A 17,636-nucleotide genomic window follows, 5' to 3' on the forward strand; every position below is an offset into this window, starting at 1 on the left:
TAGCCCAGGAGTTGATCGCACCGCAGTGAACGTGCCTCACGGCTCCGCACGTCGAGAGTGGTTAGAATGGAGGTGGACTGGATGTGGTGGTGCATGCCTGTCATCCAAGCTGCTAGGGAGACTTAGGCTGGAGCATAAATTCGAACTGAACCTCAGCCACTTAGGGAGACCTTGTCTCAAAAACAAGAAGGCCTGGGGATGTAGCGCAGTGGTAGAGCGCCCCTGAGTTTATCCCCAGCACCAAAAATAATAAAAATAAATACTGATGAATCCATACCAAATTTTATTCTTCAGATTCAGCCAGTATTCGTTGGGAAGAAAGCCTGTCTATGTGTCAAGTAAAGGGGAGGGAAGAGCTTCCCTTTGCCCTGTGAGGGCTCCGTGACTGAATCTATGAAACCACTTGACTGGCAGGTACAGAGGAAGAAATGTAGACAGGCTTATGATGGGCATTACACGAAGAAGAGTGAATATGCAAACAAACAGTAAGGTCTAGGAGCTTATGTGCTCTCTTGTAGGGAGGCAACTCAGGAGAGAGAATGATGTGGGGCAAAGACTAATGGTCCTTAGAAAAATGAGGGATGTTTCATGACAAAGTTTGCATGGGTTTAGAGTTCCCTTCCTCCCTTTCTGTGATGCTTAATCTTCCCAGGGTTGATGAAACTCCCTGGAGGGCATTAGTGGCCATCCAATTCTTCTATTCTGAAACAGAAAGGAAGTTTTGGAACCAGAAGACCAGCATTTGTTGTCTTTAACTTGTCTTCATCTCAAAGTGACCAGCAGGCCAAAGAAGCATATTTGGGGTCACATTTCTTGGACTTCTCCTCTGAGTTAGGGTGTTTGCGGGCCAGAGCTGCCACTCTGGTCCAGGAGACAGAGAGTAAACAGGTAAATGTGATAACTACTTCAGTAGGACAGTTGATGAGATACAGACTGTTTCTGTAATACCTGAAAGTCATGGAGGTAGCACTGATGATCAGAAGCACATTCCAGCTGAGACTGAAATGCTAAGGAGGAACCAGAAAAGGGATGGTTGGCTTAAGAAGAATGTCACAGAGCTGGAGCAGGCTTTCTACAAGGGGAATGGGAAGTGCAAAGGTCCTGAGGCCATAGGAGAGGAATATGATAAAGAAAAAAGGCCTTTCTTGGGGCACAAAGAGAGAAAGGGGTAGTGGGGACTGACCTCTGAGAGGGGAGGGACCAGAAACCCTAGGTCCTTGCAGAGGTGAGGTTTGCTCTCAGTGAAAGTATTAGGGAAGAGTTGTTTTTCTACAGTTTTTAATTAAAAAAAAAATTAGTTGTAGTTTGACACAATAACTTTATTTTATTTATTTATTTATTTTAATGTGGTGCTGCGGATCGAACCCAGGGTCTTGCACGTGTGAGGCGAGCGCTCTACCGCTGAGCCACAACCCCAGCCCAAGTTTTTGAATTTTTTTACACCAAGCATCAGTTCCTTTCAGAATCATCAAAAGCAAATTAAAAAATGGAAAATGAACACAAGTCAAGAGAAATGCTTTTCCATACCTTTCTAGCTACTATTTTATTTCCTGACCTCTGTCATGGGACCTCAGAACTTTTTTGAGAAGTCTGGCAGGTAGGCCATAGGGCTGCTGGAGCGGCCCCTCCTAGATCTGATTTCTGGAGCAGGCTTCTCCCAAAAAAGTAGACTCGACAAGGGGATCTGTGGTTAATCTCAGGCAGCTGCTGCTCTACACTTGGGTCCTTGCTCAAGTTGCCTTGTACTCCTGAGCAGCAGGGCCCTGGCATTGAAAGTCTGTGACATTAGCAGTACTGGCAGAACTAGGGTGTGCAGTGTTTGAAATAGCTGAGTGCCACAAGGAATCAAACCCTTGCTCAGAAGTAGCTTGGCAAGGCAAACTTGACTTCTGCAGAAGGAGATGTGACCAAACAGTCTGGCAAGCAAGCACACTTGGGTGGGCAGTCTGCCTGTTTTATCAAGGGAAGGACTATAGCTTAAATGACTACAATTGGATCTTATATCCCAAGTAAAGCTAAATATTATATTTTGAAAATGGACTACCCTGGGGCTGGGGCTGTAGTTCAATGGTAGAGTGCTTGGCTTGCATGTGTGGGGCACTGGGTTTGATCCTCGGCACCACATAAAAAAAAATTAAAGATATTGTGTCCATCTATAACTGAAAAAATATTTTTAAAAAAGAAAATTGACTACCAGACGATGTCTCATAGTGTTGGGGCCCTCTGCAGTGTGATTAATTCTTATATTCATGTCCCTAGTTTCTTAAAACCAGTAAGAGTTGAGTGCAACTTTTGAATGAACTGTCCAAAGACACAGCTTGTTTCTCCCCTGCAGTGTGACAGTGACCTGCTGTCTTTGCAACATTGCCATAAACCTCAAAGTAACAAGTTTGTTTAAGACACTATTGAAGCCAAACAAGGTGGCACACACCTGTAATCCCAGCAGCTCAGAAGGCTGAGGCAGGAGGGTCTCAAGTTCAAATCCAGCTTTAGCAATTTAGGGAGGTCCTAAGCAACTTAGCAAGACCCTGTCTCAAAAAAAAAGGGGGGGGGGGGCTGGGGATGTGGCTCTCAGAGGTTAAGTGCTTCTGGGTTCAATCCCCTATACAAAAAAAAAAAAAAATGTATTATTGATTTAGACATGATGGCTGTGCCTATAATCCCAGTGACTGGGGATGCTGTGGCAGAGGATCATGAGTTCAAGGACAGCCTGACCAGTTTAGTGAGTCCCTGTATCAAAATAAAAAAAAATGAAAGGAACTGGGGATGTAGCTCAGTGGTAAAACATCCCTGGGCTTAATTCCCAGTGAACCCCCCTCACCAAAAAGAAAAAAAACATTTGTGCACCAATTTTCAGAGTTGCACTGTTCACGTAGTCAGAAAGGGGAGCAATGCAGGTGTCCATGGAGAGATGAATGACTATACAAAATGTGGAATTTGCATACAAGGTAATATTATTCAGCCTTAAAAAGGAAGGGAATTCTGCCTACATAGTGGTGCTTTATCCCAGTGAGTGGAGAGGTTGAGGCAGGAGGATTGCATATTTGAGGCTAGCTTGGGCAATCAAGACCCCATCCCCCAAAATAAAAACAGCTGGGGATATAGGTCAGTGGAAGAGTGCTTGCCTAGCATATGTGAGGCCCTGGGTTCAACTATGAGTATCCTCCCCCCGCCCCCCACACACACAAACTGACACATGCCAAATACACACACATATGTGTGTGTGCGTGTGTATATATATATATATATATATATATATATATATATATAACCTTTGAAGATGCATACTCAAATAATCCAGTCACAAAAAGACAAGTACTGGGGCTGGGATTGTGGCTCAGCGGTAGAGCGCTCGCCTAGCACAGGCGAGACCTGGGTTTGATTTTCAGCACTACATTTAAAAAAAAAGGGCATTGTATTGTGTCCATCTACAAAAAAAAAAAAAAGATTCTCTCTCTCTCAGAAAAATGTATATATAATATATATTTAAAAAAACAAGTACTGTAGGTACCAAAAAAAAAAAAAAGTGGTTAGGATGGCTTTTTTTGGGAGGGGGGTAGCAGGGATTGAACTCAGGGGCACTCGACTACTGAGCCACATTCCCTGCCCTGTTTTATATTTTATTTAGAGACAGGGCCTCACTGAGTTGCTTTGCACCTCACCGTTGCTGAGGCTGGCTTTGAACTCCTGATCCTCCTGCCTCACCCTCCAGAGCCGCTGGGAATATAGCTATGCCACCACACTGGGCCTAGGATGGCTTTTTATTTGTTTTTTTTTGGCAGTGCTGAGGATAGAACCCAGGGTTTTATATATGCTAAGCATGTGTTTTTCCACTGAGTTACAACCCGCTCCCCAGCTTGAGAATGGTTAATTTTATTTTTTTTATTTTTATTTTTTTTAATTAAGTACTATTCAATCTATTTTTTTTTTAATATTTATTTTTTAGTTTTCGGCAGGCACAACATCTTTGTTTGTATGTGGTGCTGAGGATCGAACCCGGGCCGCACGCATGCCAGGCGAGCGCGCTACCGCTTGAGCCACATCCCCAGCCCCGAGAATGGTTAATTTTATGTTGCATATCCATTATCCCAATAATTTTTTAGAAAAAAAAAATATCAGTAGCAATCACTGAGACATCTCCCCAGCAATTCTGGTGTTAATTTTCTTGCTAACTCACTGGTAATCTTAAACAGGCCACTGCAGGTCTTTTCCTGGGTGCCCTGTGTGGGCTGAATGGGGTGTTAGAAACTGGGACGAGGGGAAGCAGCAGAAACAGCTCACCTACAGATGGCGATCTTGGCCCAGCTGAGGCTGGCTTCCCAGTGCAGAAGGCAGAGTGTTTTTCAATTCTTTCTTAATATCTAACATCCTAGGACGTCCAGGAGCAGTTTGATTTCAGGGGAGTTTGTCAATGATTTCTCCAGGATGTTTTATGTGACTGGGTCTGTCTTTAAGCTCTCAGAGCAGGTAGAGGAGCAAAGAGAGAGGGATGGATGAATCCGAAGGGTCAACTGTATCTCGCCAACTTCTCTCCCCACCTTTAACCAGACTGCCCTCCCTGCCCCGTCCTTCCTGCCCTCAGCTCCGTCTCTGGGGTCCTTGGCTTTCTCTGTGTTGATGCTCACACCTTCAATGGGTCATGGTTCAGAATCAGACTGGCTTCCTTCAAATTCCAGTTGCTCCCTTCCACATCAAAGGCTTAGGTGAGTTATTGATCTTCTCTGAGCCTCAGGTTCCTCAATAATTGGGTAAACAAGTTTGGGGGGCGGTCCCTTAGGGTAGGACCGTTTCTGCCTTGGTCCTGGCCTTTTCCTTGTGTAGCTAAGCCACAGCCGCCAGCACCATCCGGGCACTTGGCATGTTTCTGCACACTTCATCTTCAGGGCAAGCCTTTGGAGTGGGGGCTTCCATTACTCCCTGTTCTGTGGGGGGCAGTAAACCAGTCACCCACTTTAGACACTGATGCCCTTCTGCCCTTCACACATTCAGCCACTTCTCCTTTCCAAAGAGTGACTTCCGCATTGTCCTGAAGTCAGAGAGGTATCCCTGAGCAGGAGGGAAGAATTTGTGGGTGAGTTAAAGAAAAATATACTTCTGTGCCTATCACTGCAAAGCACTATTGTCAGCCAATGGTGTCAGTAAAGATCAAGATCACTGGGCTGGGATTGTGGCTCAATGGTAGAGCACTTGCCTGGCATGTGCGAGGCACTGGGTTTGATTCCCAGCATCACATATAAATAAATCAATAAAATAAAGGTCCATTGACATCTTTAAAAAAGTATTTTAAAAATTTTTTTAAAAGATCAAAATTACTAAGATTTATTGAGCACCTGTTATGAGCCAGGCACTACCTCATATAAGTTATAAACATTACCTCATGTATTTTTAACATGAAGAAAAATGCTGAATACATTCAGATTTAAAAAAAACTGGCAATTGAACTCAAGTGCACTTAACAACTGAGCCACATCTCTGGCCCTTTTATTATTTTTTATTTTGAATCAGGGTCTCACTAAATTGCTTAGGGTTTTGCTAAGTTGCTAAAGCTGGCTTTGAACTTTCGAGCCTCCTGAGTTGCTGGGATTAAGAGCATGTGCCACAATGCCAAGCTCATATTTTTTATTTATTTTTTTGGTGCTGGAGATTGAACCCAGAGCCTCATACATGTTTAAAATATGCTCTAGCCACTGAGCTACAACCCCAACCACAAGATTTTAAAATGTCAACATTTAGTAATATTTGCTTCCAGAAGGGAAAAGTGGGAAGCCCCTTTATGTCTCTAAATTCCATTTTTTTCTCTCCTCCCAAGAGAAAGCCATCAGGTATCTATAGATAATATGTCCCTTGTTTGGGGGGATTATTTTGTTTGTTGTTGATATTGATTTTGGTACCAGGGATTGATTGAACCCACAGGCACTCAACCACCGAACTACATCCTTAGCCCTTTTTAATTTTTATTTTGAGACAGGGTCTCACTAAATTGCTTAGGGCCTTACTGCGTTGCTGAGGCTGACTTTGAACTTGGGATCCTCCTGCCTCAGCCTTCCAAACTGCTGGGATTACAGGCGTGCGCCACTGTACCTGTTTTGTTTGGTATTTTTAATTAAGATTTTTATTGCTTTATAAAAGTGCCACAGGAGAGTGAGGAACTGAAGCTCCAAATTTTGGTTCTTATGTTCCAACAAAAAATAAGTAAATAAAGTCAGACACCAAAAGCTATGCAAGAAAACTTTATTATAAGTGAAAGTAAAGGAAAGCTCAAGCAGAGAGCACTCTCAAGCGAGGCAGTGGGTCCTCTCTGAACAAAGAACAATGAAGGAAACTGTCCTGTCTCCAAATTTATTGCTATCTTACGGTTTCCTTGGGAACTGGGGTTCCCCTTCTGTACTCCTTGCTGATCAGGTATTTAGCTCCTCCTTCACGTGGGCACTGAAGTTTTTTACCTTAGTTGGTCCTCTCTGGAAATGTCATGGTGGCCACCTTATTCATGGGGGCTTAATCTGCAAGTCATTTCTGTTAATGGGGTCAGAATTTACCGTAGTACACCTGGGCTACTAAAGAAACCTCTTTTCTGAGATACATTGAGGAGCCTATGGGCGTAAATCCTGGCTTTATGATGACCCCAGTATACCCTGTCAAGAGTTAGTCCCCTTAGTCTTTCTTTTTTTAAAAAAAATTTTTTTTAGTTGTAGGTAGACACAATACTTTTTTATTTTGTTTATTTTTTTTAACGTAGTGCTGAGGATTGAGCTCAGTGCCTTGCACACAACAGGCAAGCGCTGTACTACTGAGCCACAACCACTGCCTGCCTTAATCTTTCCTGTCATAGTTCCTGAATGGTCCCTTCTGATTGTATTAATTAATAAAAGCGTCTATAATGTCCAGGAGAGCTGGAAAACTGGGCTCTCTGAGGTGTGTTCACTCTCAAGGTTTGTGTACCTGGTGGTTTTCTATAAATTATTTGCTACAAATTATTTACTGATTTGCCTTGAAAGTAATTTGAAGAAAACTTCAAAATTAACTTAAAGAAAACCTGTGGCCTTACCATGTTATTTGTTTGCATTTCACTGCTCGTTGCTAACTACTACCTAACAGAAGTTTCACATCCGGATATAAGAAATAACACACTTTGTCCAGTTTTGCCACCATGCAGGTCATTTCTATGGTACATCACAACCAGCATGTTGACAAGGATATAATCCACTGTTTGGCTCAGGTTCCCTCAGTCCTCTTTGTCCTCATTTGTATTGTGTGATATCTTTAAATGTACACAGTGTAGTATACACATCCTTCTGCAGTTTTCTTTTTCACCTAAAATTATATTTTCAAGATCTACCATCCAGAGTGGGGTGAGGTGGCCCATGCCTGTAATCCCAGCTACTCAGGAGACCGAGGTAGGAGGATTGAAAGTTTGAGGCCAGTCTGGGCAAGTTAGCTTTGAGACCCTATCTCAAAATAAAAAGGACTGGGGGTATAGCAGCTGCCTAGCCCTAGGTCCTAGGTTCAATCCCCAGTTTGGCCAAAAAAGAAAAAGAAAGATGATCAGGAATGGGAGTGTAGCTTTGTGGTTGAATTCTTGCTCAGAATGCATCATGCCCAGCACTACAAAAACAGAAAGAAAGAAAGAAAAAAGTCCACAAATCCTGGTACGTGCTGTTCTAGTTTATACACTGAATGAATAAACCACAATTTATTATTCATTTCACACTACCATAAAAGTCAGGGTTTTTTTTTTTTGTGTGTGTGTGTGTTTGTGTTATAAATAGTAGTACAGTGAAAAGCCTTGTGTTTGTCTCTATGAGCAATGGTTTAGAGAACATGACTAGAAATGGAATTTCTGGGTCATAAAATATCTTCATTCCAATTTATTAGACATTAATAAATTGTTCTACAAAGTGTCTCTACTGGTTTCCATTCCCTCCAGCAGTGTCAGAGCGTTCCTATTTCTCCTTATCTTGTGTGCCTGAAAGGGTGTCTAATAGTTGTTTGAATTTGCATCTCTCTGATGTAAGTAGATGTCCAATGTAAGCAATGAAATTAATAAAAGTATCTGTAATATCCAGGAAAGCTAGAAAGCCAGGCTCTCTGAGGTATGCTGTCATGCCACCGAGTCAGCAGTGATGAGGACACTGTCCCGCTGTAGAGTGCCTAGTGTTTCTGGGACCGACCCTGGGTGCTGGTAAGACTCTGCCCCTTAGATGCTGAGCTTCAGCCACACCAGAGGCCCCTGTGCCTCCAGGTGACCGTGGGTGAGTGGGAAGAGAATATCCCTCCAACTAAGGGGCCTCCTCAAACAGAACCAGCTGCCGAATGGCCAAAAAATGACAACAAATGTTTCTATTCCTAATCTTACTGTTAAGCTCATTGGCCACTCAGATTTCCTTTTTCTGCTGGGCATGGCGGCTGGGGAGGCTGAGGAAGGAGGATCGCCAGTTCAAAGCCAGCCTCAGCAAGGGTGAGATGCTTAGCAGCTCAATGAGACCCTGTCTGTTAAAAAAATACAAAATAGGGCTGGGGCTGTGGATCAGTGGTTGAGTGCCCCTGAGTTCAATCCCTGGTACCAAAAAAAGATTTCCCTTTCAGTGAATTACCCGTACATACCCTTTACTTCTTTTGGATGGTTCACCTTTTTCATATTGAAATGTATGAATTCTTTATAAATCTAGCTTCTACCCTTCAAATCTATCATATGTGTTAGAAATATATTCTTCCGGTGTGGGCTGATCTCACCTTATTCATGGCATCTGTCACCATTTTGTCATGATGTGTTAGCAAATTGTCAATACTTAAAAGTATCAGTATTTAAAAAAATTTTTTTTAGTTGTTGATAGACCTTTATTTTCATTTATTTATATGTGGTGCTGAAAATCGAACCCAGCACCTCACACATGCCAGGCAAGTCGCGGATGCTGAGCCCCAGCCCAGGTATCAGTATTTTTCTTTATTATTGGCATGCTGCGTGCCTCCCTGTTTTGAGCATAGGAGTAGATGGATTATTTGGACCACTTCTTCTGCAGAAAACAATCAAAATGCTGGATAAAATGTAGAGGACATTAAAATCAATGAAGAGCTGGGCATGGTGGCATATACTTGTAATCCCAGTGACTTGGGAGGCTGAGGCAGGAGGATCACAAATTCAAGGCAGTTTGGGCAACATAGGAAGACCCTGTGTCAAAGTAAAAAATAAAAAGGGCTGGACACAGTTCGGTGGACACTGGACACAGTTCCGGGCTCAATCTCCAAAGGAAGGAAGGAAGGATGAGAAAACAAATCAATGAACAGCTGACAAGATGGTAAAATATTACTAGTATAAAATGTAAAAGATAGGGCTGGGAGTTAGCTCAGTAGTAGAGCACTTGCCCGGCTTCTGTGATGCTTTGGGTTTGATCTTCTTTTTTTTAATATATATTTATTTTTTTTTAGTTTTCGGTGGACACAACATCTTTGTTTGTATGTGGTGCTGAGGATCGAACCCGGGCTGCACGCATGCCAGGCGAGCGCGCTATCTCTTGAGCCACATCCCCAGCCCCTGAGTTTGATCTTCAACCCCACAAAAATACAAACCTACATAAAACCTAAGGAAAATAAGCACTGAGGACATTAGCCAGCCTGGGTGAACATAAGTTTAAATTTCAAAGTCAAGAAATGAAAATGACCTCATTTGCAAAAGTGTATGCCATATAAACGTTAGAGCCATTCATCTTCTCAATACTTAACACCAGTATTCCTATGTGTCCCGATATTTGAAGCCAGAGGTGTTTGTACCTAGTTTAGGTACTTGAGTAAGGACAGTCACTCCCTCAAGGTTTAGGAAAGTGAAAGTTATATCATTTAGCAAAGTTTGACAAGGGTGGGGAAAAAAGGAGAACCTTTCCTATTACAAGTTTTAGAAATATTTTCACCTATTAAATTCTCACCAATTTGAAGATTGCTACCAAAGCTCACATGTTGGCACTGGAGATGTGCTCAGTAAACTTCACAGCAGCAGGAGTTCAAACAGCAGTGGAAAACCAGAGAACACCCACATGTCCACCAGCAGGAGATTGGATGCATTAAACTGAGCTATAATGACAAAACATAAAACAGATGATATGGATGAATAAGAAAGAACATCTTGGGCTGGGGTTGGGGCTCAGTGGTAGAACTCTTGCCTAGCATGTGCAAGGCGCTGTGTTGGATTCTCAGCACCACATAAAAATAAATAAGTATTTTATTTTTAAAATTTTGTCCAACTACAACTTAAAATTATATATATGAAAAAAGAACATCTCATGTATCTAACAGTTGCAGACAAAAGAAGAAGAATGAAGAAGAGGCAATATTTGAAGAACTTGGCTGAGAATTTTGCAGAACTGATAAAAAAGCCACAAATTCAATAAGATTAGTAATCCTCAATAGAATAAAGAAATGTAAATTGCTACTTAATAAATTGTCTTTCACCAGAAACAACCTGGTGAAATTGAAGAACAACAGAGTCAGAGAGTGTCTTGTGTGTGTGTGTGGCACTGCTATAGAATCCATAGGTACTGAAATTTGAGCTGCATCCCCAGAACTTCATATTTTTTATTTTGAGATTGGGGCTTAGGAAGTTTCTGAGGCCATCCTTGAACTTGTGATCCTCCTGCCTCAGCCCCCTTAGTCCCTGGGATGTACAGGTGTGTACCACCACATCCAACCAGAGAGTATTTTGAAAGCCACCATAGGAACAAGGACAATTATTTCAAAGAAGCAATAGACTACTGACAGCTGGCATTAATTTCTCTATAGCCACAGTGGAAGCCAGAAGGCAGGAATTTTATCTTTTACGAGGGGAAAGGAAAACTGACAGCTAGAACCCTATACCCAACAAAATAATCTTTCAAGAACAAGGGTGAGATAAAAATATTTTCAGAAAATCAAAAAGGATCATGGTAGTTAGCCTTTGGCAAAAACCTGACTAAAGGAGATTCTAAAAGATGAATAGATTTTATTTAGAAATAAAGCAATTCAGCCGAGCACAGTGGCACATGCTAATAATCCCAGAGGTTTGGGAGGCTGAGGCAGGAGGATTGTGAGTTCAAAGCCAACCTCAGCAAAAGCGAGCCACTAAGCAACTCAGTGAGACCCTGTCTGTAAATAAAATACAAAACAGGCTGGGGATGTGGCTAGTGGTTGAGTGCCCTTGAGTTCAATTCCCAGAACCAAAAAGAGAGAAAACAATTCTAGGTAGGTGGTCTTAAATGAAGGAAAAAAAAAATTGAATGCAGAAAGTGGTAAATGGGTAGATAAGTCTGAAATCAAATTAATAAAATCTCTTGTGGATTTTTTCAATATATATTGGGCTGGGGCTGTAGCTCAGTGGTAGAGAGCTTGCCTTCCATGTGTGAGGCACTGGATTCGATCCTCAGCACCACATAAAAATAAATAAAGATATCAGGTCTATCTACAACTTTAAAAAATGATATAAATAGCTGCAAATGGTGGCACAGTTCTGTAATCCCAGCAATTTGGAAAGTCGAAGCAGGAGAATCATAAATTTGAGGCCTGCCTTAGCAGTTTAACAAAATCTTTAAAAATAAAAAGTAAAAGTTAAAAAAAAAAGCTTAGGGTTATAGCTCAGTGGTAAGGTGCATTATGTAATATATTTTATTTTGTATATTATACATATTTTATACCTGTATAAAATAAAGATATAATTTAAATATATGATAAAATATCACATAAGTAGAAATGAAAGAAGACAGAGTATATTTATGGTCCAGGACCATAAAGTTGACACACTATAGCCCATGGGCCAAATATGGCTCCCTCCTATTGGAAATAAAACTTCATTGGAACACAGCTACAACTGTTCTCTTACAGACCATCTCTGGCTTTTTTCCCTCTACAAGGGCAAGGGCTGAATGACTGTGACAGAGGCAGTGTTGCCTGGAAAGCCAAAAATACTATTTGGCCCTTTACAAAAAAGTTTGTTGAATTCTGGTTAAGTAGGGTCAAGAGTATTGATGAATTTTAGACCTTGACAAATAAAGTTGCATGTAGTAGTTACTTGAGTAACCATAAAAGAAAGCATCTCCAGAGTAAATTCCAGAAGAATGGAGACAGAGAGGGAAGTAGAATAAAAGATAGCCCAGGGCTGGGGACGGTAGAGCGCATGCCTAGCATGTATAAGGCTCTGGGTTCCATTCCTGGTGCCGGGTGATCTAAAAGAAGGCAAGAATGGAACAAAAACTGCTTTCCTGCTCTGTTGTCATGAAGCTATTTTCACTGAAAGTTCTATAGTTGAGCTTTTCACATTAGATACATAGCCCAACTGAAACTGTGTTGAGCATGCAATATGGGTCTAATTTCTATATTTCTGGATAGCCAGTGTATCTACGTGTATCCAGTACTGTTTCCAATCTACCAGCCAATCTATGTGTATCCAGTACTGTTTCCCAGTGAAACTGAAATGCCATCTGGTTATATACAAGTTACCCAAAATACATGGGTCTGCTCTGTGATCACTATTCTGTTCTTTTAAAAACATATGTCTATGTATTCTTATTTATCTGTTCTTATATATCCCAATTCTGCCTGTTTTAAATATTAAGCTTAATAATTTCTGATATCTGGTAGAGAAAATTCCCCTTATCTTTCTTTTTCAAATTGCATTGAATAATCTTGATTCCTTGCTCTTTCTTATGAATTTAGAATTAGCTTGGAAATTTCCTGATGAGATTTTTTTTTCTACTGAAATTGCATTAATTTTATACAATGGGGACAATTGACATTTTTTTTTTCTTGGTACCAGGGATTGAACCCAGAGCACTTAACTACTGAACCACAGCTCTAGCTCTTTTATTTTTTATTTTTATTTTTTAGTTGTTGATAGACCTTTATTTTGTTTATTTATATGTGGTGCTGAGAAATGAACCCAGTTCCTCACACATGCTAGGCAAGTGCACTACTGCTGAGCCCCAGCCCTTTTTTTATCTTTATTTTAAGACAGGGTCTCCCTAAGTTGCTTAGGGCTTTGATAAGTTGCTGAGGCTGGCTTTGAACTTGAGATCCACCTGCTTTAGCCTCCAACAATTGATATTTTTAATATATTGAAGCTTCCTATCTATGGATATATTCTACCTTATTTCTTTATATCTTTATGTCTTGCCATGAAGTTTTTGAGAAACCAGCCTCTACCTCAGAGCAAAGCCTGTTCAAGGAAGGGGGAGTGACCCTTGTCCTTGGAAAGACCCACAGAGCACTCCTAGGCACATACCCACCCTGATGAGTTGTTTATCTACAAATAACAGGAGAGTTCTACTGCGCCAGGTGTCCCTGACTCAGTCAGGCTAGGTGAGGACCCATAGCAACCCCCTAGCAACCCCCTAACACCAATCAGCATGAGATAGGAAAAATACCTGGGATGCCAGATGACCTTCCCAGTAGTTTCTGGTGGTTGATAACATGTTGGGAAACCATGTAGTTCAGCATGTACTCCCCTCATGGCTTAAACCAATCAGTTCAAGGAATCCCCCTCTTGTACTAACCAATCACCCCAACCCAACTTGTTCCCGCCAGTGAATGTGCTAATCATGTTTTAGAGTTGTTATTTGATTTTCCCGCAGTGTGTGATGAATTGCTAAGAGATGCTCTGATGTATGTGAAGTCCCTGCCTTCCCCAAAGAGTGTATAAAACTGCTGCAAACCCTGGGCTCGGGGCCTCTCAGCGTCACCAGTTGCTGTGTGTTCCAGGAGGACCAAGCTAGCTCGCAATACACGCCTCTTTGCTGCTTACATCAATCTTGGTCTCTGGTGGTCTTTTGGGGGTCCCGAATTTGAGCATAACATTTTATAATTTCTTTCATAAAAATTTTATCTTGGACTTGGAGTGTAGCTTAGGGGTAGAGCACTTGTCTAGCATGCTTGGGGCCCTGGGCTTCATCCCCAGCACTGCAAAAACAAACAGAAAATTTAAAAATACACCTTAGATTCATTCCTGTATATGTAATATGTAATAGTTTACCATTATTGTGAATGTTATATATTTTTTTACTAATTATTGCTGACATACATGGTTTTTTTATATGTTGATTTTTTTTGTATGTTGCTCTTGAATCAATCTTGGTAAATTTTCTTTTTGTGGGGGTGGGGTACTGGGGATTGAACTCAGGGGCACTTGGCCACTGAGCCACATTCCCAGCCTTATTTTGTATTTTATTTAGAAACAGGGTCTCACTGAGTTGCTTAGCACCTCACCATTGCTGAGGCTGACTTTGGACTCATGATCCTCCTGCCTCAGCCTCCTGAACCCCTGGGATCGTAGACATGAGCCACCATACCTGGCTCCTGGTGTTACCGAGAGATTGTAGTAAATCACTGAGTCAATCTTAAAGCAGGAAATGGAAACTTTACTCACCAATTGGCAATCTGGATCCACCATAGTGGGACAAGGGGCAGGTTGCAAGTCTATACCCTTCAACCCCCTCCTGGGGTTTGAGTACACCCTTTATGGTCCAAAACCATATTAATCATAAGTAGCTGTTGCTATGATTCAAAACCATAAACAAACGTCATGAGATCTAAAATCAGAAACAGGGCTGGGGAAGTGGCTCGAGCGGTAGCGCGCTCTCCCGGCATGCGTGCGGCCCGGGTTCGATCCTCAGCACCACATACCAACAAAGATGTTGTGTCCGCCGAGAATTGAAAAAAAAAAAAAAAAAAAAAAAAAAAATCAGAAACAGAAGGGGGAGTGGGTCAAAGCGACCCTAGTTGAGAACAAGTTAAAGAATGGTTACTAACACCTAGACAATCGATGTCTGATAGGGTATATTGTCCAAGAAAAATGGGAACCAAAGAGAGAACAATTTTTTTTTTTTTTGAGAAATAGGAAAAAGGTTTATTGCTTTGCTAGCAAAGGAGAAACACAGGGGACTCCTGTCCCAAAGGTTATGATTCTGCCCATTAGCAGGAACAGGGGGCTTTTAAAGAGGTGATTCTAAGGCTACATTCCACAGGTTCTCTGTTGGATTGTAATTCACTTGTTAATTTGGGAGATAGTCATTTCTAAGATCTTCTGCTAAGATCAAAGTGTAGATTAGTTCATTCCTTTGATGGGTGTGTACTCAAGGACAGATAATTCTGCCTAGAATGGGGAAGAAAGGTAACTGTGTTTCCCCTGTGATGAGGGAGGGGGAGAAAGAGAAAGAAACATGTCCATTTAAAAAATAAGTGGCAGTGGCAGAGCAGCAAGGGTTATGTTCAAAGCATAAAGTGGACACTGTTACAGCTCCCCAGTCAATTTCTACAGTCTATTTCTATGGAAAAATGGGTGATGGCATCTCCAAACTGCTTCCTGATGAAAGGGGTGGGGAAGTTGGGGATAACAACCCAAAATCCATATTCTCTATCAGGTGAGGGGTGGACAGTTAAGGGCATTCAGCATCAGAGCAATCCAGAGGTCCACAGTGACAGATGGCAGGTGACTGGACAAGGTATACATAGGGCAGGGATCCTGCAAATGGCCAAGGGTGTCACGATTTTACTGAGTTCAGTTTTCTTTTTCTCATGTGAACCATGGTGGAGCAACCTGCACCTCTGCTAACTCTCTTGCAGTTGGCTCTCAACAATTTCACCAGTCATCTTGCATCCTCAGCATGGAAGTAGGGTTCCTTGGAGAGTCGGGCCTGCCCAAGAAAGCTGGAGCAGGGACTGCTCTCAGGTCCCATCTAGGGTGCCAAATTCATTGCTGAAAGCTGGTTCCTTGTTCCCAATGCCAATCCAATAATAAGAACACAGTTTTGAGAAAAAGGAAAAAGAAGGTTTATTGCTTTGCCAGCAAAGGAGAAACACAGGAGACTCCTGTCCCAAAGGATGTAATTCTCAAGAGAACAATTTTTACATTGTCTAAGAATTGCCATTTTGTGTTGCCAAACATGCTATGCTAAGAATTGTTGATGGGTACAGAGGGAGGTGTTCCCATGGGAGAAGCATTTCTTATATGATATGGAGTCTCAGGGCAAAATGGAGTCTGTTTGGTCATTGTCCATACAGCCTGGCCCATAACACTCCCCCTTTTCTAGAAATAATCAAACCTTTGATAAATTAGGTAAGGGGATGTAACGGCCATGCATATATATATTAACTTGACTAAGGAAATATGTTGTTTTAGCACCTGGGGCCTTATAACATAATCTGAGCAAAAGGAAAAACAGGATTAACATTTTTGGACCCAAACTGGCCTCCATTTTGTGATTTGACCTGATTATCTATCTATACTGTCTGTCTTTAATTTCCCCTCTAATGTTGAGGACCTACTACCGCCATAAGGAAAAGGACAACCACCGCTCTTGATGCTTTGAGCTGAGAGGGGGTGATGTGGGGTGGGGCAAGCAGTTTGGAATCTGTTTTTAGAAATCTGGTCAATCGAGGGGTCCATGGTAAGTTTTGGCTCAGGAAGAACAGGTTGTAAAGTACTTGGAGGTGGGTGCTTCTATGAGAGAAACAAAAAGACATGAGCACTAAAATGAGATTAAATGTTGCAGCATCTGAACATGTCAGTGAATATCATGAAGATGATAGATACCAATAATAATAACCCTAACAGAACTGAGAAGTTGTCCCCCATAGGAAGATCTATAGGACTTAACTGACTCAAAACTTGAGATTCTGGCAGTTTCTCTTGATAGTTATCAGGCGCTCCTGCCTAAGAATCTCTATTTTTTCTCCTCCAGTCTTACTTATTCTTGGGGGGCTAACACAAATGTACATCTTTTTTTTTTTATTTTTTGAGAGAGAGAGAGAGAGAGAGAGAGAGAGAGAGAGAGAGAGAGAGAAGAGAAGAGAGAATTTTTTAAATATTTATTTTAAATGCCCAGGAATGGTTGTGTTTTGGTTTAAACTGTTTTTTCTGGGTGTTTAAGATCAAGATGGTCAAATGGACCTTGTTTCTAGCTATTATTAAGAGTCAGCTGAGTTCCCTTGGGGGACACTCTTGGGGAACTTGTGAGCAGCCTTCTAGTTCCGCTAGTGCCATCTGTGCTAGGAGAGGTCGATGTCTCGCTGACCATGTGGTTTCCCTCAGAAGCATCAAGGACACTGATTGGCTTCTTTTTCTCCAGTGGTCTCCCTGATTGGGAGGTTATATGGCCCAGAGTTGCAAAGCTCTTCCCCTTGTTCCCTGGGTTCATGCTGAGTCAGAGGGCAAGAACCAATATTGGTTTCCTTGGCCCCTTTATTTTAACCTTGATCTTTAAGCCTTGACCTTAAACATCCAGCAAGTCAGTTTTACTGGGTGTTAACTTTAATGTTTATAACTTCACAGTTATTTTTACCTCCTTTATTTACTATTTATCTAAAGAGGATGGCTTAATATCTCAAATTAGGTTATTATAAGGCATTAACAGTAGTAGTTTAAGTTTACAAGGAAAATTTAAGATGACATTAACAAGACTAAAAACATATTTAGTTTGTGTAATAGCTATCTTGAATTTGGCTGACTCATACATCATATCCCCTATTTGAGATCACAGTAATCTTTATAATAAAATCAATCTTTAGAATTCAACTTTAAATGAACTGGCCTATTTTGGAGCCATTCCAACATGTAGTAGACAAAGGCCGGGGCCTTATTCCTCTCTGAAGGCAGCAAGGGAGCCTGCTTCTCCTTGGGAGAGCCC

The 17,636-nt window shown here is 41.5% G+C and overlaps 1 protein-coding gene across 1 annotated transcript in view; it reads left to right on the plus strand.

Annotated features, from left to right (window-relative positions):
- The window catches only part of Snx8 (sorting nexin 8), a 75,267-nt gene that overhangs the window by 478 nt on the left and 57,153 nt on the right, over positions 1–17,636 (plus strand). The gene's annotated exons all lie outside the window — the stretch shown is intronic.

Source organism: Marmota flaviventris, chromosome 19 (assembly GCF_047511675.1).
Source record: "Marmota flaviventris isolate mMarFla1 chromosome 19, mMarFla1.hap1, whole genome shotgun sequence".
In the NCBI taxonomy this organism is placed as follows: Eukaryota; Metazoa; Chordata; class Mammalia; order Rodentia; family Sciuridae; genus Marmota; species Marmota flaviventris.